General features: G+C 43.1%; 1 protein-coding gene across 4 annotated transcripts in view; it reads left to right on the top strand.

Moving 5' to 3' along the window:
- LOC124794698 (irregular chiasm C-roughest protein) overlaps positions 1-23,332 on the top strand; it is a 1,925,819-nt gene that overhangs the window by 1,714,982 nt on the left and 187,505 nt on the right. The gene's annotated exons all lie outside the window — the stretch shown is intronic.

Raw genomic sequence — 23,332 nt, 5'->3', positions numbered from 1 at the left:
GTGGTGCTAGTCTAACGCCGTCGGCTGTTCTCCTGAAACCAATCACTTCTCGGTAATCTTAAGTGAAGCCGTTTCTGTTCGGCTCCTCTGCCAGCACCCGTCAAAGTTCTCCGTCCTCAGAAAAAAAACCATCACGAATATTTCATATGAGACCTCTGTAGACTGAGTAAAAAACACGAAATTATTAATAATGAATATCGATTCTCTGTTGAAACAGCAGTCAATGTCTCAGTGTCTACATCTACATCTACGTGATTACTCTGCTATTCACAGTTTGGGCCCCTGCAATGAAGTGAGGATCAATGAGGTGGTCGCCAATGATTCCGCACCATACATTTACAGACCACGGTCGCTGTCGCTCTACCTGTCTGAGCCAGCGAGGGTTGTCCACGGACCAGTAATGCATGTTCCGTAGATTCACTGCCCCGTGGTTTGTGAAACCCGCTTCATCGGTAAACAGGTAGAACTGCAACGCATTCTCTGTTAATGCCCATTGACAGAATTGCACTCGATGATTAAAGTCATCACCACGTAATTGCTGATGTAGCGACACATGAAACGGATGAAAGCGGTGACGATGCAGTATGCGCATGACACTACTTTGACTCAGTCCACCGGCTCCCGCCATGTCCCGTGTACTCATGTGTGGGTTCATGGCAACAGCAGCTAACACACAAACTGCACCTGCTTCTCCTGTGACGGGCCTGTTACGGACCCGTTTGCGTGCTACGACCATACCTGTTGCATACAGTTGGCGGTAGATGTTTTGCAATGTGCGGCACGTTGGATGCTCTCTGTCCGGGTATCGTTCTGCATACACCACGCAGGCTTCAGCTGCATTTCTTCGACACTCGCCATAGATGAGTATCATCTCCGCCTTTTCAGAGTTCCAATTCACCATGGTCACAGTTCCTACAACACTACACTATCACAGACGTCTGGTAACACGGTGTACTACAGTTGGTCTGCGTGCGGAGACGAATGCAGAATAACAATAGCAGCAAGCGCTACATGCGGACACTGCGACAGCTAGACCAAACCACAACAGTGCACTACAGCCACACTTGTAAACACGGTCGTCATCGTAAACATGTCCCTGCGGATGCTGCTCGCCGACCGTGGCCCGTGTTTGTTACAACACGCAACTGAACGTCGGAGGTTTCAAGCGTCAACTTTTGGTTACAATATCTCCGGATGTAATTAACATTTTACAATGCAACAAACGGCACTGATTACGTATTTGTTTATATGTTCAGATGTGCTAACAAAACTAACGTGGTTCCATTTAAAAAAAACGTAGGTTTGTGTTAAAAAACATACTTCCGTGCATTTTTGTATGGTTTGTATTAAACAATTACATTAGCCCCTCTCCTCACGTTCGGTCTGTGGAATCGGTTCGTCAGTATTTGATGTGGTTTACGAAATATATCCAGTGGTAACGTTAGGTGACTCACCCTGTATATATCTATCAGTTCATGACATCCATCTTTACAAAATTCGGTGTTCTGGCGGACACACGTCCAGATCGTCCGCTTGTAGTAACCTTTCAAAACTCTGGCATCTCTCTCTCCACATCCACAACTGCTGGCGGCTCACCTCCAACTGCACGACGCTACGTGCTGTTTACATCCAACTACCCAACACTACAATAGCGAATATTCCAACAATGTCAACCAGCCACAGACTCACACAGCACAGTCAGTGATTTTTATACAGAGCGCTACGTGGCGTTACCAACATAAAAACCTAAACAGCCTACTTACAATTTTACCGTGATGATCATTTCTCCCTATGTAGGTGGGTGCCAACAGAATGTTTTCGCAATCGGAGGAGAAAACTGGTGATTTAAATTTCACGAGAAGATCCCATCGCAACGAGAAACGCCTTTGTTTTAATGATTTCCACTCCAATTCACATATCATGTCTGTGACACTATCTCCCCTGTTTCGCGATAATACAGAACGAGCTGCCCTTCATTGAACTTTTTCAATATTATCCGTCAGTCCCACCTGATACGGATCCCACACCGCACAGCAATACTCCACAATAGGGCCGACAAGTGTAGTGTAAGCAGTCTCTTTAGTAGACCTGTTGCACCTTCTAAGTGCTCTGCCAGTGAATCGCAGTCTTTGGTTTGCTCTACCCACAATATTATCTATGTGATCGTTCCAGTTTAGGGTATTTGTAAATGTAATCCCTAAGTATTTACTTGAATTTACAGCCCTCATATTTGTGTGACTTATTGCGTAATCGAAATTTAGCTAATTTCTTTTAGTACTCATGTGAATAACTTCACACTTCTCTTTACTCAGGGTCAATTTCCACTTTTAGCACCACACGCATGTCTTATCTAAATCATTTTGCATTTTGTTTCGGTCATCCAATGACTTTACAAGTCTGTAAATGACAGCATCATCTGCAAATAATCTAAGAGGGCTACTTAGATTGTCTCCTATGGCGTTAATATAGATCAGGAACAATGGAGGGCCTTTAACACTTTCTTGGGGAACGCCGGATAATACTTCTGTTTTACTCGAGGACTTTCCGTCTATTACTACGAATTGTAACCTTTATGACAGGAAATCACGAATCCAGTCGCACAACTCAGGCGATATTGCATACGCACACAGTTTGGTTTGAAGACGCTTGTGAGGAACGGTGTCGAAAGCCTTCTCAAAACCTAACAATATAGAGACAATTTGACATCCCCTGTCGAGAGCACTCATTACTTAATGAGTATAAAGAGCGAGCTGCGTTGCGCAAGACCGATATTTTCTGAATCCGTGCAGACTATCTGTCAGTAAATCGTTTTCTTCGAGGTACTTCATAATGTTGGAATACAGTATATGTTCTAAAACCCTACTGCAAATCGACGTTAGCGATATGGGCCTGTAATTCAACGGATTACTCCTATTTCCCTTTTTGGGCATTGGTATGACTCGACCAACTTTCCAGTCTTTAGGTACTGAAGACTTTCTGTGAGCGAGTGGTTGTATATAATTGCTAAATATGGAGCTATAGCATCTGCATACTCTGAAAGGAACCTGACTGGACCGGGAGCCTTGACCTTAAGTGATTTAGGAGCCTTGACCTTATTAAGTGATTTAAGCTGCTTTGGTACACCGAGGATATCCGCTTCTATGTTTCTCATATTCGCAGTTCTTCTTGATCGCAATTCTGGAATATTTACTTCGTCTTCTTTGGTGAAGGAGTTTCAGAAAAACGTGTTTAATAACTCTGCTTTGTTGGCACTGTCATCAGTAACTTCGCCGTTGTTCTCGCGCAGTAAAGGTATTGATTGCGTCTTGCTCTGGTGTGCTTTATATATGACCAGAATCTCTTTGGGTTTTCTGCTAGATACCGAGACAAAGTTTCGTTGTGGAAATTATTAAAAGCATCTCGCATTGAAGTACGCCCTATATTTCGAACTTTTGCTAAAGTTTGCCAATCTTCGGGATTTTGCGTTCTTTTAAATTTGGCATGCATTTTTCGTTGCTTCTGCAACAGCGATCTGACCAGTTTTGTGTACCATGGGGAATCAGTACCATCACTTATTAACTTTCAACTGAGGTCGATACTATTTCTTTGAAATCATTCCACAACTTTTCTACTCTTACGTGATCAGATCGGAAGAAGTGAAGACTGTCTCTTAAAATGGCGTTAAGAGCATTTGTATCAGCTTTTATTAAATAGATGTACTTTGGATTTCTTTTTGATGGTTGTGGGTGTTACGGTATTCAGCCTAGCAGCAACTGTCTTGTGGTCGCTAATCCCTGTATTCGTCATGATATTCCCTATTTGTCCAGATTATTTGTTGCTAAGAGGTCAAGTATGCATTCGCAACCATTTACGCTTCGAGTAGGCTCATGAAGTAATTGTTAAAAACAATTTTCTGAGAAAGCATTCAGTACAATTTCGGATGACGTCTTTTGGTTTCATACCGTACACACAGTATGTACATTTCATTCTTAGCAGTGAAACTCTTTTTCTGGCGAACAATTGCACGAAATACACTGAAGAGCCAAAGAAACCGGTACACCTGCCTAATATCGTGTAGGGCCCCCGCAAGCATACAGAAGTGCCGCAACAGGATGTGGCAGTGACCCGACTAATGTCTAACGTAGTGCTGGAGGGAATTGACACCTTGAATCCTGCAGCGCTGTCCATAAATCCGTAATAGTACGAGGGGGTGGAGATCTCTTCCGAACAACACGTTCAAGGCATCCCACATATGCTCACTAATGTTCATGTCTGGGGAACCTGGTGCCGAACGGAAATGTTTAAACTCAGAAGAATGTTCCTGGACCCACTCTGGACGTGTGGGATGTCGCATTGTCCTGCAGGAATTGCCCAAGTCCGTCGGAATGCACAATGGTCATGAATGGACGCAGGTGATCAGACAGGATGCTTACGCACGTATCACCTGTCAGAGTCGTATCTAGATGTGCAGGGTCCATGGATTCATGAGGCCGTGCACGTCCATCCGCCCGATACAATTTAAACCGACACTCGTCCGATTAGACAACACCTTTCCAGTCATCAACAGTTTCCACTGGTTGACATGACAGCAGCTGAGGAGGAGGCCATGGGTCTGATGATGGTCATGTGATATGACCGAAACCGGTCACCTGTGTTCTTGTAACATACATGGAGTGATCAAGACTGAATTTTAAAAAGAAAAATCTTAAAAAATTTTATCACTGTTCCAAAAATGTTTATTAAAATATGCGTAAAAAGTTCACATGAATTCTGTCTTCTCGTTGCAGAGCTATGCTGGGTGGAAGACAGACATATACACACTACGATGTACGTAGATTAGAAGCATCGTCTGTTTCAAATTTTAGAATTATATACAGAGCGAGATCTAGGTGTAATCGAACCCGATTCCTCTGTGTGGCATTCAGAGACGCCGACCTCTCAGATGCTGAGAGGTCACGTCTATCAGAAAGTTACTGTAATGGACCAGTAGTCGTCAGTACTAATTCGAGATACTCTATATAGACTCCAATTAGAAGTGGCATGCCCCTGAGAAGCACTTATTTTCTTTATGGCCGTAGAAAAAGTCCATTATTGGGCGCGAGGCGGCGTGCGTTCCGGTGAGCCTGCAAGTAATTATCCCCCATCTGGAGGTGGAGAACTTTTCTTTGCCCTGGTCGGCCGCGAGCCTTTTCTTCTGTAGCGCCATTATTCTCGCAGCCGGTTTACGGTCGGCACTTGATCCTCGGGCGTCCTGGAGTGTTGCGTGTAGGTGACGGCAGAAGCAAAGAGCGCATCCATTGTGTTTGGGGTCGGCACTCGGCGTCGCCAACGGCGGGTTATCGATGTCAACGGAATGTGCTCTCTCCACCCCCCAGCAGTGGCAACCGCTAGCCTGGCTCACCCCTATTATTTACGACCGGCGAGCCGGCGAACACTGCCCCTTAAGCCCCGAAAATTTGTACACTAAGCCTCTGCCGGCTCTCGGAAATAACGCAGTTTCGCGAGATCCCTCGCGAGTACATCTTAGGCCAATAAATAAATTCCGAAGTTTTCCCAGTTTAGCCTCTCTATTACTGCCACGGGGCGAATGCGTTTTACATATAAAGTGGCGCCCGAAGGGTATCCTGCCGAAGGTAGGCTGCTACGGCAACTGCTGATACTTTATAGAGCGCGGCGAAAGGGGTGAGAGGTGAGGGGGAGGAGGGGGGATAGGTAGCTGGGCGATGACTGTGTGTGTTCGGAGAGAGGGTGAGTGGGGAGAGATTGAAGAGCAAGAGGGCGTCGCCGGTGGCAGGCAATGCACTTCACCATTAATTACGAAGGTACACCAACTTAACCACCCCGCTCCCCACTCCCTCTCTGTCTCTGTCTCTCTCACCCTTCCCCCTCCCACGTCTGCTTAAATCCCCCCCCCCCCCTCCCTCCTCTCAAGCTCGAGGAATGGGCAGGTGGTGCGCTGGGACGAGCAGCGCGCCGTATTTTCCCCGCTAATGTCGCGAGTTTGTGGCCGCTTTCGACCTCGCCTCCCAAACTCCCCCCCCCCCCCCCTCTGCCGCGACGGTATAATGCGTCTAATGTACCGTAACGATCCTGCACCGAGGAGGAGAGGTCTGAAGAAAGAGGAGGCCGTCATGAGACCTGGCCAAAAGGACGCAACTGGAGAACTCGCGGAACTTTAAATAAACTACAGCTGGTGGCACGTCTGCAAACTCTCTCCCCCTCTCTTCCCCATCTCCCTCCTCCCCTCTTTTCTCTGTCTCACGCCAACATGCACACACAAAAAAGAAAAGGCGAGAGACACAAAAAAAAAGGGAAGGGTCGTCATCCGCCGCGGAAGAAAGCGGCACTCGCTACAGCGTGTCTGTCCGTGACAGCCGGCGAGGACACGGGCGCTACAAAAATTTGGTTGACGCTGCGCCGGGGACCCGTCGGGAAAATAAACAGGACGCGCCGCGCGTGAAATTAATGCAGTTTAATCCGTCATCAAAGCCTCCCGCCGCAAAAATGTAATTACAGGAATACCTACTGCCTGCGGAGCGCGCCGACCTCGAATTTCGGACACTGCACTCGCTCGCTGGGATCGCGACACATTTTTCGTTATTACAATCCTCTTTCGTCTTGCCGACCTGTTTACCGCCCCCGTGGAATTTTCACCGGCCTTGCCTCACATTCACGTGAAAATAAAAGACGAAAGTAAAAATAAAACGAAGGCATGAGCCTGTTGCATAAACGCAAAATGTCCTTGTTATTTTCTCCTTTGTAGTGCGTGCTGTCCCTCCTGTGATTTACTTTGTTCAGACCTTTTAATAGAGGTCAGCAGCAGCAGGACGTCGGTTTCCACTCTTCTGTGGTTGCGTAACTCGATGCGCTTTTGGAAGAAGGTAGTAGTGGCAGAAACGTGAAATTCTTTGTGCTTTCAGTTACCTCTTTGCGAACCTTACTACTAGTTTACTTTCACGCATAAAAAGAAGATAAGAAACTGCACAAAGGGCAGTAAAATAATACATTTACTGCGTGTTTCCGGAAGGAAGAAACCTGTTCCTTTTCCAGGCCTGTTACAGTGCTTGTTAAGACAGTATTTATTCTTTGCGCTGTGGACAGCAGACTGATGGTCATTTTAGTTCTTCATATTGCCGAAGAACTTGCTTCTGTTACACGCTGTAATGGTACTTGAATTACGCAATCATTACGGCACCTCACCTCAACCTCTCGATACCAGCAATATTCTACTGTGTTTCTGTAAAATAGTTAACATATATCTGTGACAACATTCAGATTTGCTTTCATTAATGTAGACGTACTTCGACACATCGATATGTATATATTGCAATGATATTATTCTTATGTGTATTCTTTCTTTTGTCATTGACGTACTTGTAACTCTGACTTTTGGGCGCGTAAGCGGTTATTAGAGAGTCAAGCTTTGGTCGTCATGTTAAAAAGACGCAAATTGTAGTCAGTTTATGAAATGTGAACTTTAACAGTGAGGAAGATATTTTCAAGTATGTTTTATATTGTGAAGTGATGTTTTGGTACGAGTTACGTGATACTGCAACAAAACTAATAAAAAAGAAGTGTAACTTAAATTTGGAGTGCTGGTTACTTTTTTACATCACCATTGTCCTAACTTGCAAATGTTTAATCTTCAAGAACGGTTTATGAAACACATCTATAAAACTTTTGAATATCGCGGAATAACACCTAGGACTCTTTGCATCCGAGCTTGGAATCATCACTACCTTGATTTTCGTCGATTGAGCCATGAGTTCACAACGAGACCAGCGTGGGAAACACGAAAAGATGAGTGCCTGGTTTATCCATTATTTCAAGAAATTACTTTATTAAGTGTACTCTAATGACACCTGCCACATAGTATAACCTTTGTTGTTGCCCGAAAATGCAATATTTAGCAGCGTGAGCAACACTACAATCATAATTAATTTTTGACCTTTGTTGTGGTAGGGTTGTTAGAACGCGTAATACTGGACGAGCACGTAATTTGAGGGAAAATACGGTATGTGTGTATCAGAAGAAAGACTTATACATGTCAGTTCACATATTACAAAAATATAAAAAGCTTTTTCCTCCAGAGACGTCTAAAGGATGATAAACCAGGGGCTAGTTTTATCCATCTTCGACCACTGTGACGCACTACAACAGCGTATAAACGGCAACAACCTCCGGCACTTTGACCGTGCTGCATATTCCTGTGTGAGATACATCTGATGGCGCGATTCCTGTGCTGTTTGTTTCTTCGTAATCATAGCTTCAAATGCTTACCTTGAAATACAACATTAGCTTCAAATGGTTATCTTGAAATACAACATTACTACATGGACAAGACTCGTGGAATTAATGTTAATATCAAGCCATATGTTGCAAGCACTCAACTAAAAATTTGCTCCATAACAACAAAGTAGCTACGTTTTTATTGGTTCGCTTACTTGTCTGTTTGGTCAAAATTTTGCATCTGATTTTAAATTAGCTTCTCAATTATCTAGAGACCTGAAGTGGATGACAATTGAATATTAACTCGCTTTGTTGTCGGTTTGTTCGGTAGGGGTGGAGGTGAAAAAGGGTAGTAATGTCTGGCGTCTTACCTGCACGGCAGAACTGCCTTGTTGTGCGGGTAGTAACACAGTATGTTCCAGGCGGTATGCAAGCGGATGGGTACGACTGGGCAGTGACAGGCGGGCAGGCGGGGGGGGGGGGGAGGGGGGAGGAGGGGAACAGGAAATCGATAGAAAGAGGGGAAGGAGGAGATGTGTGCATTACATGGAACATATATATACAGAGCCAAAGCTGTTGTTAAATAGCTAGTACACATATAAATAATTATTTAAATGAAAGACATAATCTCTTCAAAAAGTTTAAAACACACAAAGAAATTTCACACACGCGACCAGAAACCCAGAATAATTATGTAAATAATTCTTTTAATATAGCATGTTTTCCTGAAACTTTTTGCTTGCAAATTTTTACTAGCTATCATACTGCCTGTAACATTTGTTAATAAAAACGTGGGATGTGTGCAACAGATAATATTAGGAGTTAAACTACTCTTGCATCAGTTATGTATTCGTTATAAATGGTAAAACTATTGTCGTAGCTATTAATAATTCACAAGCAAAGATTTTCAGGACTACCTATTAAAAAGTTAGGAACCTGCATGGTACTAGGAGAAATGATTTTATACTTTTTAGTCGGATTTAAACACGAGTTACACTAAAATTTATTTTTATTTACGTAATTATTCAAAGACGAACTGATGGTTTATTTGTTTATGTGTTTGCAGTCTTCCCTTTATTTATTTCCCATTGTGTCCATACACACTATAATCTCAATATTATTAACAACTCTTAGACACCTTTTATCTCCTACACACTTTTTTTTACATGTTTCCGTTTTCTATTTTTATTCGATCCTTTGCAAGTTACGAGTGTGTTATAGTTATCAATGGATTATCTAGCGTTGCCCTGTCACGTATTTGCGAAGGACGTCTTTTTTAAGCATATTCCACGATACTTCCTAGACCCAAAAGTGCAGATGACCCAGGATCTAGGCCAGTGGCAGATAATAGAGCTGACGAAGTCCTTCATTAGGAGACCCTGCCGATCAAGGAATGCTTACATGCATAGTATAATATCTCGGACAGTGAATGGGAGCTGACTCTTGGAGCACAACCTGCTAAAGGTAGGAACTGAGACTGAGAAATTCCTGTACTTACCATTTCCCCAGTACACGAAGCAATTGCAGGGAACAGGGCCATAGCGATATGAGCTTGCTGCTTCAGAGTTCGTCGAGAACGAACGTTTAAACTTCTTCTCAGACTTCGCATATGATTTAGTTCATTTGCCAAACGTGTTCTTGAAGATTCTACGAAAGAATATTGCAGTTCATGGTCTCTCTATTGAAGAAAATTTTATGCATGAGCCTACTTTCGGTTTCCTTACGTGTTATATCTTAACATTTATTTGAGAGAAATTGTTAATTTTTCAGGGTGTAATAAAACGGTAACGACAAACATCGAGGGGTTGTAGAGGAGTGCCTTGAAGAGGATCTGAAGGCTGGATCTCGTGTCCGGAAACGTCATCCAAGGACGCTACAGCTCGCAGAAGCTCAGTGACAAACACCTCGGCAGTAAAAGTGAATTATTTCTCTGACAATTCGAAAGCAGTGTTCTTGTGGCAGAAATGGGATGCCAGCTGGCATTTTAAATGCAGTCACATTGTGGGAAGTTCGCTAGCGGCCCGCAAGCATATAATCTAACATTTGCTGCACAAGAGTTGGCCAAGAGGCAGATGTTGGCCTTAACTGAGTTTTACATACTGTTATTCCAGGAAGAAATGGTATAACGGGAGTAGGATTCGTTATGAACAGGAAGGTAGACAGGGTGTGAGTTACTCTGAACAGTTCAGCGATAGGGTTGTTCTCATCAGAACCGACAGCAAACTAACGCCATCAGTAATAGTACATATATACTTGCTGATGTCACAAGCAGAAAATGAAGAGACAGAGGAAGCCTAAGAGGAGATTGGACGGATAATTCAGTAAAGAGAGATCATAGTCTAATAGTCACGGGGGACCAGAACGCAGAGGTAGGGAACAAAAATGGTTCAAATGGCTCGAAGCACTATGGGACTTAACATCTGAGGTCATCAGTCCCCTAGACCTAAAACTAATTAAACCTAACTAACCTAAGGACATCACACACATCCATGGTCGAGGCAGGATTCGAACCTGTGACCGCAGCAGTAGCGCGGTTCCGTACTGAAGCGCCTAGAACCGCTCGGCCACAGCGGCCGGCAGCTAGGAAACGGAATACAAAACAGCCTTACCGGAGATTATGGGCTTGGTAGTGGAAATAATAGAGGAGAAAGACTAATTGAAATCTGCAATAAATTTCAGCTAGCAATAGCAAACTCACTGTTCAGAAACCACAAGAGGAGGCGGTATTCTTGTAGAACGCCTGGCGACACTAGAAGATCCCATCTGGATTACATCACGGTCAGACAGAAATTCCAAAATCAGATATTGGATTGGAAGGGGTACGAGGAACACAAAGACAAGATTGCCGTTTAAGAGAATCGTCCGGAAGAATCAATGTGGAAAGAAGTGGGATATTGAAGTACTGGGGAGCGATGAGATGGATTTGAAATTTTCTATAGATGTAGATATTTTGATAATATCACAGTAGGCAGTTCAGTGGAAGAACGGTCTTATCTAGAAAGGGCAATCACGGAAGTTGCGCAGAATAATGTAGGTACAAGGAAGGTCACTGAAGGAATATGGAGTAGCAGAAGAAATACTTAAGTTGATCGACGAAAGAAGGAAGTACAACAATGCTCAGGAAGAGATTGAAATACGCTAGTGTACGTCATTTAAGAACGAAAAAAATAGGAAGTGCAAGGAAGCCATGGCGAAACAGCTGCGAGAAAAATGTGAAGAAATCGAAAAAGAAAAGGACCGAATCCACATCTAGAAAAATCAAAACAATCTTAGGTGAAATTAAAAACAAAGGCGTCAATCTTCAACTTTTGTAGTCCTGTTTTCCTCAGTTGCGTGTAATGTTACGGTATATTGATAATTTTTACCTATGGACCGTCTGACAGCAACTGAATAAAACACAACTTTAGTGCCACATTAAAATTGTCTTGTTCAGTTGCTATCAGACGGTCCATAAGTAAAAATTATCAGTACACCGTAATAAAAGGAGTCAATGTTATGAGTGTAAGAGAATCTCCGCTCTTGAACACAGAGAGGGGACATAGACGGAAAGAGTACATTGAAAGTCTCTACGAGGGGGAGCAGCTGCATGACGAGGTGATGGAAGAAGAAAAAGGAGTCGGTATGGAAGACATGGACTACCCAGTATTAGAGTTTAACAGAGATTTGGAGGACTTTCGATCAAATAAGGCAGAAGGGATGGATAACATTCCTTTGGAATCTCAGAAATCACATGGGAAGGGGCAAGAAAACGACTGTCCAAGATGGTGTGCAGAATCTGAGACTGGAGACACACCAGTCGAGTTTTGGTACAGTAACATCCACACAATCCTGAAGACTGTAAGGGCAGAAAAGTGCGGGAACTGCCGCATGATCAGTTTAACGCCTCTTGCATCCTAAACGCTCCTGAGACTGGTTTGATGCAGCTCTCCATGCTACTCTATCCTGTGCAAGCTTCTTCATCTCCCAGTACCTACTGCTACCTACATCCTTCTGAATCTGTTTAGTGTATTCATCTCTTGGTCTCCCTCTACGATTTTTACCCTCCACGCTGCCCTCCAGTACTAAATTTGTGATCCCTAGATGCCTCAGAATATGTCTTACCAACCGATCCCTTCTTCTGATCAAGTTGTGCCACAAACTCCTCTTCTCCCCAATCCTATTCAATACCTCCTCATTAGTTATATGATCTACCCCTCTAATCTTCAGCATTCTTCTGTAGCACCACATTTCGAAAGCTTCTATTCTCTTCTTGTCCAAACTATTTATCGTCCATGTTTCACTTCCATTCATGGCTACACTCCATACAAATTCTTTCAGAAACGACTTCCTGGCACTTAAATCTATACTCGATGTTAACAAATTTCTCTTCTTCATAAACGCTTTCCTTGCCATTGCCAATCTACATTTTATATCCTCTCTACTTCGACCATCATCAGTTATTTTGCTCCCCAAATAGAAAAACTCCTTTACTATTTTAAGTGTCTCATTTCCTAATCTAAATCCCTCAGCATCACCCGATTTAATTCGACTACATTCCATTATCCTCGTTTTGCTTTTGTTGATGTTCATCTTATACCCTCCTTTCACGACACTGTCCATTCCGTTCAACTGCTCTTCCAATTCCTTCGCTGTCTCTGACAGAATTACAATGGCATCGGCGAACCTCAAAGTTTTTATTTCTTCTCCATGACACGAATAACATACGTAAAAATGGCCTATGGCTCGAAACTGTTCCTTTAGATATGTGAACTTTCAAGGAGTGGAGCTGCCATTTAATAAATTTACTCATCTAACTCAGTACTTAATTTCTAAGCTATCGAAGATTCCAAATGCTTCGTACTTCTATACTATGTACTTCAAGAATCTCATCAGCATTCAATTTTTTTTTAATAAAATTTAACTGTTATGCCACACTCAATATTTGATCAGCTTTATGTAGTAAAAAACCTCAATGCGTTGCACTCAACAAAATAAAGTATGCGAAAAACAAGTCACATGGCGTAACTCGAGGATGGTTATGATTAAAATGATATTTTGTTTCTAAAGGAAGCTGCTAAGTGAGTAATTTTGTTTTCTCATATTCGCGCATGCCACCGTCTGAGGAACCTTTCTGAGTTCTCCTTCTTCCCCCACCGCCAGGGCCGGAATTGTTTTCGGCTTAGCCCTGCAGCCGTGATTGATCGCTCCCTGTCCTTCGCGCAGAATACAAATGACAGCGCCCCGCGAGTCTGATATATTTCATCCGGAGAAGAATTTTTCGAGTGCACAAACACTATTGATCCTTTCTGTGCGGCGCTCACGACCAAAAATAGAAGTGTTTACTAAAAATTCTTGAGCTTCTGCCGGATATATCTCAATCTGTCTCCTAAGTGTAATAATTTTACTTATTTGAGGAATAATTTTCACAATCCGTAGCCAGCAATCTAAACTGCGAAGGCTATTCTCACGACAAAAAATGATTTCTTCTGTACCGTTCCCCCATCCTCAGTTGCACTGCGGTTCCTTTCATAAAGTGTTCACAGATGTAATCTACAGTTTAAAGTGACAATCTGTGCTTTAGGAACGTTTTTAAAGTCAGTGACGGTAGCCCGGCATTAAATGTCTTACTGAAATGAAAAACTGTTTAGTAAGGTTGCAGTATTCTCCTGAAAATGATTGGACTTCTACCTTATTCAGTATCTGAAGAAAAGGATTGCAGATACTTTGGGTCAAACGAGGAGGTTAATACAACGGTAGATAGCGTTTTGTAGACCTTCCGAAGTCGAATTTTCTGGCTGTTATCTACTGCCAGTAGAAACTATGGGTGTGGTGCAGTGACGTGAAAGGTATCTTCGTCGAAAAATTGTGTATTTCAGTGAAACTCTGCCGTATGGAACAGTTTTCACCATGCCTTCGTATAAGCTTCGTAAACCTCCACAGGTCGTTGGTACTGCTGTTGTTGTTTTCGTCGTCGTCGTCGTCGTCGTTGCTGTTGCTGTTATCGTCGTCGTTCTTCTTGTCTTAAATCCGTAGAATGGTTTGATGAAGCTACCCGCCTTAGTCCATCTTGTGCAAGTCTCTTGATCTCTTTGTAATTACAACCTAGGATCATCCAACCTTCCAGCTTCGCCCCATTAAACTATTAATTGATGCTTATTTTATTTTCTATCAACTCATTCCTTATTTTAGTCAACTTGTAACAAAAATTTCTTTCCTCCTCTATTCAATGTCTCGTTCTCACTTCATTACCACAGAACTATACGTATCAAACACTTTCACCTTAGCCTTTCCATACTTACATTTACACTCTACGTTAAAAACTCCTCTCGATGTTGCCAGTCTGCGTTTTGCCATCATCAGTTACTCCGCTGCCAAAATCCTACTTTTAGCTTCTCATTTTCTAATCTAATTTCCCCGGAGTGATCTGACTTCATTCGAGTACCCTCATTGCCGTTGTTGTACTTTTGCTCATTTTCACTTATTATTATTATTATTATTATTATTTTTCAAGAAACTAGCTATTCTGTTCATCTGATTTTTCACATCCTACGTCGTCACTAACAGATTTACAGCGTCATCAGGAAACCCCAGTGTTTTTCTGTCTCCTCTCTCAACTTACATTCATTTTCTATATTTCATCTTCATTTTCTTTACTATACACAGATCGAATAATAGGGGGATGTGCTACAGGCCTGGGTCAATCGCTACTTCGTTTTCATGGCTTTCAACTCTCACAATTGTAGTCTGGTTTCTGTAAAAGTTATGGACAACTTTTAGTTCGCTGTATTTTCCCTCATCTTAGGCATTTCGGATAGTGTATTCCAGTAAACGTTTTCAAAAGCTTCCAGAATGAGATTTTCACTCTGCAGCGGAGTGTGCGCTGATATGAAACTTCCTGGCAGATTAAAACTGTGTGCCCGACCGAGACTCGAACTCGGGACCTTTGCCTTTCGCGGGCAAGTGCTCTACCAACTGAGATACCGAAGCACGACTCACGCCCGGTACTCACAGCTTTACTTCTGCCAGTACCTCGTCTCCTACCTTCCAAACTTTACAGAAGCTCTCGCAGGAGAGGAAGGTAGGAGACGAGGTACTGGCAGAAGTAAAGCTGTGAGTACCGGGCGTGAGTCGTGCTTCGGTAGCTCAGTTGGTAGAGCACTTGCCCGCGAAAGGCAAAGGTCCCGAGTTCGAGTCTCGGTCGGGCACACAGTTTTAATCTGCCAGGAAGTTTCGTTTTCAAAAGCTGTTTCTAAATGTACAAATGCCATAAACGTAGGTTTTTCTTCCTTCAGTCTATCTTCTAAGATACATCAGTATGGACTCGCATTTTACTACATTTTTCCCGAATCTAAAATGATCTTTCCCAAGGTCCCCTTCTACCAGTTTTCCTATTCTTCTGTAAATATTCGTTACAATATCTTGGAATCATGACTTACCAACTCACGGTTCGTGTAATATTCATAACGGTCAGCACGTGCCTTCTTTCTAACAGGAATATTAGATTGCCCTTAAATCTGAGGGTATTTCTCCTCTCTAATAAATCTTTAACACCAGTTTTAACAGTTTTTTTGCCTCTTTTTTTTCATGACTAGCTCTCCGAAGCCTCTCATTAAGTCTGAGGGAATGTCGACAACTCCAGGGCACTTGTTTCCACTTAGGCCTTTCAGTGCTCTGTCAGATTATTTTTGCTGCGTCATATCTCCCATCTCATCTTCATCTTCTTGCTCTTCTCTTTTTGTAACATTGTCCTTAGGTTTGTCCCTGTAGGATAGATCCTCTTTGCATTCCTTCCATCTTTCAGCCTTCCCTTCTTTGCTTAGCACACGCTTTCCATCTGAGCTCTTAATATTCATGCAGTGGCTCCCCTTTTCTTGAAAGATGTCGTTAATTTTCTTCTGCGCTGCACCTATCTTCTCCCTAGTCGTGCATCCTTCTACGTCCTCGGATTTCTCGTCTAGCTATTCCTGCTATGCCGTTTTGCACTTCCTCTCAATCTCGTTTTCCACACGTCTGCATTCCTTTTTTGTCTGCTTCGTTTGCTGCGTTTTTATATTTTTCTCTTTCCGTCAGTTAGATTCGTGCTGCTTCCGTTAGATATCCTTGAATCCTCACAACAGCAGTGTGGTTTGTGTACAAGTTAAAAACTTTCAAATGTATTATCGTAAAAACTTTTAAAAATTTCTATAAAATGTTCAGTATTATCTATAGATTCTCTCAATTGCATTTAACCTTAATATTTTTTTTTTTTTTTTTTTAAGGAAGTGGTCACCAGTGTCCGTAGCTTAACTGCCATCTTCAGATATGAGAACAGATAAACCAAAAGAAAAATTGCATTACGTAACAAATTTTTGTAGAAATTGCTGTTAGCTTACTTCATTTTTTGTTTTAATTTTCGGGGAATTTAGATACGACATGCAGTATTATAAATGCACTCAGAGTGTACAAGACCGTTGCATCGTCCATAAAATTTTTATCTTAAATCTTCAGATAAAATGTGCTATGCACAACCACAGCGTGCTATGTACATCCATAGAGTGCCTGTACATAACACATTTTACCCGACGATTTACAATAAGAATGTTATGGGCGATGCAGTGACCTTGTACACTGCGATTGCATTTGTAATGCCAACTGTCGTATATAAATTACCTGAAAATTAAAAAAAATAAAGTAAGCAAATAGCAATTTTTACATAAATTTATTACTTATGGCAATTTTTCTTTTGTTTTGTCTGTTCTTAGATATGTAGATGGTAGTTAAGCTACCGAGACTGGTCATCACTTCGTAATTTAAAAAAAAAGAAGCTTACGTAAAATACGACTGAGACAACGATTTTAAGATTTTTAAATTTTACATTTAGTTACCTTCTTACGGTCGATTTTTCCTACTCTGACAACGTCAAAATATTCTCAAAAGTCTTTCCCCTCACTACAATTGATCGCTGACAACTGCAGAAGACATTGTAACCGACTGACTGCGATAACATTGCGCTGCTGTGCTACAGGCGAGCAGGTTTTGGCGCCCTGAGGAAGGATATGGGAGGCATGCGTCACGCGCGTCTGCTACACGCGAGGCCCTCCCACACAAACAGTGCGAGCTCCAGGGGACAAGTGTTCTCCAGCATCTCCCCGCGCGAGCACTCCTCTCCCGCCTTCCACACACCACTCCGGCACCGCCGCTGCCACCGCCAGCCGGCCATCACTTTCGCTACATCTCGACAGCCCGTGTCGAGGATCGGATGTATATCGTAGCTATAGCCAGCAAACATTCACTGCACACATTAACAATTTAACCTGAAGCTGAGATATGCAAATGATTAACATTCAGCGCAATCGCTTAAAGCAGGTAGAAGTATACAAGGCAATTAGTCATCTAGAAATCTCATTTGAATATCGATTGGGAGAAGATAGTGTAATTTTAGCGTTACCAGGAGTAACCTCTGACAGCACTGTCGGAATTTGATAGTGTCTGAATCCTGGCCCATCGGGACTTCGCTGATCGCGCTAGTTGGAATCCAACGACCGGTATACGAATATGGAATCTCTGGGTTCAGAAAGGCGTTACGCAAAGCCGTGCAACTTTTCTGTGCTCCACACGACTAGCGCCCGAGAGGACAGGCATACTATTCGCTTAGTCGTGTGGGATCCTACAACCACGCCACCTATCTTGAGCTAGGAAATGATGATGATGAACATTGACGTTACGCTATAGAACATGAGTGACACTATGTTAAAAAATATGTTCTGTTGTTACGTTGCAGTCTTCATTCGGAAGACTGGCTTGATATGATTCTCCAAGGTAGTCTATTCTGCGCACTTCTCTTCATCTCTGCTTAGCTACCACAGCCTACGTCCATTTCAACTTTCTTACTGTATTCTAGTCTTTATCTCCCTCTCAGGTTTTACCCTCCCTTCCCCTCCCCCCAAAGACACACACTCCACTACCAACTTGCCAATTCCTTGATACCCCAGGATGTGTCCTAGCAGTCTATCGCCTCCCTTTGTCAAGTTGTGCCACAAATTTGTTTTTCCTCTATTCGATTCATTAAATCCTCATTCAATCTACCCATCTAGTCTTCAGAATTCTTCTTTAGCACCACATTTCAAAAGCCTCTACACTCTTCCTGTCTCAAATGCGAAATGGCCACTTTTCACTTCTGTACAAGGCTACATTCCAAACAAATAGCTCCAAAAAAGGCTTCCTAAAACTGCTATAACTTCAACAGTTTTTTACAGTTTACGTGTACGTTAATCGTATTTTTGTATAACTTGTTACACGTATGCAGTAAAACAACTTCGAAATGCGTCTCAGTACGTAGAAACAAAAGATAATGACCACATTATCTGATACTATTTTATATTTTTATGCGATCAAAATCAAATTTTGACAACGCAACGGGAACGTTACAAAACCACTTGCAGCTCGTGTCATTAGTCTGACGATGGCCATTGGCTGGTCCAATCTGGTTTAACGCACTGTGAAATGCGGATGTGATTGCGTCGTACGAAGACTATAAAAAAATAAAAGAACATAACCAACTAGTCACTTAATCTCCATGGACAGTATGTCATGTTCCTCAAGCATTAGGGGACTCATAATAGCAGATTACTAAGGATATCTGTCCTCAACGCAAAGGCTGATTTGCCAAGCGAGATGGCCGCAGTGGGTAGCACACTTGACTCGCATCTGAGAGGACGGCGGTTCACATCCCCGTCCGGCCATCAAGATTTAGATTTTCCGTAATTTTTCTAAGTCGCTTAAGGCAAATGCCTGGATGGTTACTTTAAAAAGGGCACGGCTATTTCCTTCTTCTGCCTTCTGTAACACGACCTTGTTCTCCGTCTGTAATGATGTCGTTGTCGACGGGACGTTAAACCTTAATCTTCGTTCCTTCCAAGGATGATTTGAACACGGTAGTGCTTTACTACTGGAGGAAATACACTTTAACGTGGATTCCGAACCACGAAGCAACTTAATATTGCCCATTTACAAATCATTCTTAGAGGTGAATGAAGCGTAAAATGATAGGAAACAATTCTAGTACAGATTGGGTACCGAACCCCAGAACATTGGATTTCGTAGTAGAGCACCACAAAAAACACAGAGAGGGTGAATGAGCTGCCCTTACCGCTGTTGTTTTATGCAACCCACAATGTTAAATCTGGCCTTCGATAATCATGCGCGAAATTGTTATACTCTTTCGCTCGCTACGCGCGAACTATTAGTCCTACAGAAAGACGAACAGGACCTTCTTGCAAGAAATTTAATATTGTTAAATTTTGTACTGGAATACGTTTCCGCTAGAGACCGTAGTTTTCGAGTTATTTAAGAAAAAAGTACAAAAGTGACCTTCAAATGCACCTCCACTCCCACACTCAGCCCCCACCGGTCACGACCTTTAGCTTGTTGTTCATGGCACTCCCTCCTATCACTGTACAAGTACTTGTGACAGCACGAATTATTTCCCACTTTTGACGTTTCTTGCTCTTCATTGAGTGCCTTAGTAAGCTACCGGCTTAATCGAGTACTTACAAATTGCAAAATTGACGTTTTTGTAAATTATATTTAATAGTTTTATGAATTTTAACAGCTTAAAATGAACAATTACGTCGTTGTTTTTGTCAGGTCTTCTAGTTACGAAGCTGCTGTAAGGCTTAACTTTACATCAAATTATCAACGTACGGTAACTAGTTTTAGCGTAACATTTAGAAAAATTATTTTTCGTTCATTATGCTCACGTGTACGTTTAAATTAGTAATGTTCACGAAGTAGCTTATTACGCTGGTGGCAGAATAGCCCAGTCTTTAGAGCAAAAAGAGTCGAATATCATGAATAGTTCGTATAACTGGAATTTTTGTGCAGTGGTAGGAGAGAGCGCCATGAGCAACATTCTAGAAATTCTCAGTGATGTGGTATGAGTGTTGGATGGAAGTGCGTTTAAAGGTCATTTTTGTACGTTTTTCTTGAGTAACTCGAAAACCGTCGCCTCTAGTGGAAGACTACCCCAGTGCAAAATTTAACTACATCATATTTCCTGCAAAAATGTCCCGTTCATTCTTTCTGTAGAAAAATAGTTCGCGCGTAGCGAGCGAGAGAATACGAAAACCTCGTGCATGTTTTATGAAGGCCAGAAATAATATTGCGGGTTGCATAAAACGACGGCGTTAGGGGCAGCTGAATCATCCTGTACACTTATAATTAAATGTTTCCCTTAGACATTTAAGTCTCTTTTTTATTATCTACGATAATGGTCGAAGCAGACGAAATGAATTAAAATTTGTGCTAGGCCAGTCTTCTTACTTGCTAGGCAGAAATGCTAGCCATTACACCACCGCAGTACGATGGCCAGTCAATATTGCTGCAGGAACTACCACCGCAGTTACGGTGGTGTAATGGTTAGTATCTCTGCCTAGCAAGCAAGAAGACCAGGGTTCGAGTTCCGACCATAGCAAAAATTTTAATTCATTTCGCCTGCCTCGATCATTATCGTAGATAATAAAAAGAGACTTAAATGTCTCAGGGAAACATTTAATTATAAGATCTATAAAGATCACCAATGGTACAAGGACGTCCCATTACGTCCAATGCTGGGGTGCTTGCCAATATCGGCGAGCACTGGCAGTAGTAACAATATGTAAGGGAAAAATGAATTGAAGTTTGTGTTGGGGAGGGCACTCGGCTTAGGTGATTTGTGTAGCAGTGTTGACCATCGTACTGCGGTGGTGTAATTTCTGCCTAACAAGTAAGAAGACGCGTGTTCGAGTCCCGGTAGCAGCTCAAATTTTAATTCATTTCGTCTGCTTCGATCATCATCCTGTACACTGATACGCCAAAACATTATGATCACTGCCCACCGCAATGTTGGATGCCGCCTGGTGGCGTTGCGGGCACATGACGCGGTAACTAAACTATGTAAGCGGAGCAGACACGGACGGGGTGTCACCCTACACAAGATATAGCTACAAACGGGGAAATACATCGAGATGAGCGACTTTCGGAAAGGGCAGATTATTATTACGCAGAGCCTGTGAACGAGTATCTCGAAAACGGCGAAGCTGATTGAGTGTTCACGTTCTACTGTCGCGAGCATCTATAGAAAGAGGAAGAAGGACGCTGAAACTACCACTAGGCGCTAAATGGATGGGCGTCCACGACTCTTCACAGAACGTGCTCTGTAGCATCTCTGCCAAAACAGCAAATTGTCGGTGCACGCGCAAGTGCTTCGGAGCACACCGTCCATTATACATTGTTGAACATGAAGCTCTGCAGCAGACCACGCCTACGTGATCACATGTTGACCCAACGACATCGTCAATTACACTACTGGCCACTAAAATTGCTACACCACGAAATGACGTGCTACAGACGCGAAAATTAACCGACACGAAGAAGATGCTGTGATATGCAAATGATTAGCTTTTCAGAGCATTCACACAAGGTTGGCGCCGGTGGCGACACCTAAAACGTGCTGACATGAGGAAAGTTTTCAACCGATTTGTCATACACAAACAGCAGTTGAGCGGCGTTGCCTGGTGAAACGTTTTTGTAATGCCTCGTGTAAGGAGGAGAAATGCGTACCATCATGTTTCCGACTTTGATAAAGGTCGGAATGTAGCCTATCGCGATTGCGGCTTTTCGTATCGCGACATTGCTGCTCGCGTTGGTCGAGATCCAATGACTGAGAGCAGAATGTGGAATCGGTGGGTTCAGGAGGGTTATACGGAACGCCGTGCTGGATCCCAACGGCTTCGTATCACTAGCAGTAGAGATGACAGGCATCTTATCCGCATGGCTGTAACGGATCGTACAGCCACGTCTCGATCCCTGAGTCAACAGGCCGGCCGGGGTGGCCGAGCGGTTCTAGGTGCTACAGTCTTGAACCGCGAGACCGCTACGGTCGCAGGTTCGAATCCTGCCTCGGGCATGGATGTGTGTGATGTTCTTAGGTTAGTTAGGTTTAGGTAGTTCTAAGTTCTAGGGGACTGATGACCTCAGAAGTTAAGTCCCATAGTGCTCAGAGCCATTTGAACCATTTTGCAGTTACCCTTGACGCTGCACCACAGACAGGAGCGCCTGCGATGGTGTACTCAACGACGGACCTGGGTGCACGAATGGCAAAACGTCATTTCTTCGGATGAATCCAGGTTCTGTTTACAGCATCATGATGGTCGCATCCGTGTTTGGCGACAGCGCGGTGAACGCATATTGGAAGCGTGTGTTCGTCATCGCCATACTGGCGTATCACCCGGCGTGATGGTATGGGGTGCCATTGGTTACACGTCTCGGTCACCTCTTGTTCGCAATGATGGCACTTTGAACAGATGTGTTACGACCCGTGACTCTACCCTTCATTCGATCCCTGCCAAACTCTACATTTCAGCAGAAGAATGCTCGACCGCATGTTGCAGATCCTGTACGGGCCTTTCTGGATACAGAAAATGTTCGACTGCTGCCCTGGCCAGCACATTCTCCAGATCTCTCACCAATTGGAAACGTCTGGTCAATGGTGGCCGAGCAACTGGCTCGTCACAATATGCCAGTCACTACTCTTGATGAACTGTGGTATCGTGTTGAAGCTGCATGGGCAGCTGTACCTGTACACGCCATCCAAGCTCTGTCTGACTGATTTCCCAGGCGTATCAGGGCCGTTATTACGGCCAGAGGTGGTTGTTGTGGGTACTGATTTCTCAGAATCTATGCACCAAAATTGCGTGAAAATGTAATCACATGTCAGTTCTAGTATAATATATTTGTCCAATGAATACCCGTTTATGATCTGCATTTCTTCTTGGTGTAGCAATTTTAATGGCCAGTAGTGTACGATTGCAGCGGGGACGGCACCATCGGAATTCGACCGTCGATTAATCGAAACATGTCCGCTCTTCGATGAAACACATTTTTGCTTCAGTAGGTCGATGATCGTCTCTACAAACTCCGTCATCTACGTTGACAGCGGCTCGAAACGTTCAGCGCGCCACGGACGCCGGCTGGTGGGAGTAATACTATGCCATGGGAGACATTCTTCTGTACTTGCATGCGACCTGTGCTGGTAATAGAAGAAACGCTGATAGCTGCGAACCAGCTGCATCCATTCAATCTTGATGTCTTTCCCGATAGCGATATCATCTTTCATCAGTATAATTGT

This window comes from Schistocerca piceifrons, chromosome 4 (assembly GCF_021461385.2).
Source record: "Schistocerca piceifrons isolate TAMUIC-IGC-003096 chromosome 4, iqSchPice1.1, whole genome shotgun sequence".
NCBI classification, from domain to species: Eukaryota; Metazoa; Arthropoda; class Insecta; order Orthoptera; family Acrididae; genus Schistocerca; species Schistocerca piceifrons.
The sequence above is the reverse complement of the archived record's forward strand: the minus strand, read 5'-3'. Positions and strand labels throughout refer to the sequence as shown.